The sequence below is a fragment of the Seriola lalandi genome, unplaced genomic scaffold, assembly GCF_002814215.2.
Source record: "Seriola lalandi dorsalis isolate HSWRI2012SDOR001 ecotype SW California unplaced genomic scaffold, Sedor1 jcf7180002054519, whole genome shotgun sequence".
In the NCBI taxonomy this organism is placed as follows: domain Eukaryota; kingdom Metazoa; phylum Chordata; class Actinopteri; order Carangiformes; family Carangidae; genus Seriola; species Seriola lalandi.
Window position 1 is genome coordinate 2,615,550 of NW_019525072.1, and position 597 is coordinate 2,616,146.

Consider the following 597-nt stretch of genomic DNA (forward strand, 5'->3'; position numbering starts at 1 on the left):
TACACGGTGAGGAGGAGGAGGAGGAGGAAGAGGAGGAGGAGGAGGAGGAGGAGGAGGAGGAGGCCGGGCTCAGAAAAACACATTTAAACAGGGTGAAACCATGGTGTGTGTTATGTACACACACACCCAGCTTCCACACTCACACACTTCTTTTTTGGTTCCTCTTGTATAGTTAATATTTTTATTACTATTGTGTATCATTATATTATTTATGTATTTCTTACTTTTCTGTCTTTGTGCAGCTGTGATCAATAAAGGCTTGTATCATCTCATCTAATGTACACTGAGGTTTTGTTGTGAATTCTGATTTTTCAATTAAACCTTTTTATTTCACAAAAACATAGAAAGGCTAAAACAATTCCTCTCTTTTAAAAAAGTGGAAGAGTATGTACATCCTTTGTTTCACCTAAAGTTAACTGTCAGAAATATTGGCTTTACACATCAAACCTTTTCCTTCTCAAAGTTTTAAACAATGAACATCAACTATAGTATAGTTTAAGAAACTCCATTATAATTTAATTAGATTTTAGTATTGTAGATGTAGTGTAGCCTATTTATATATATATATATATATATATATATATATATATATATATA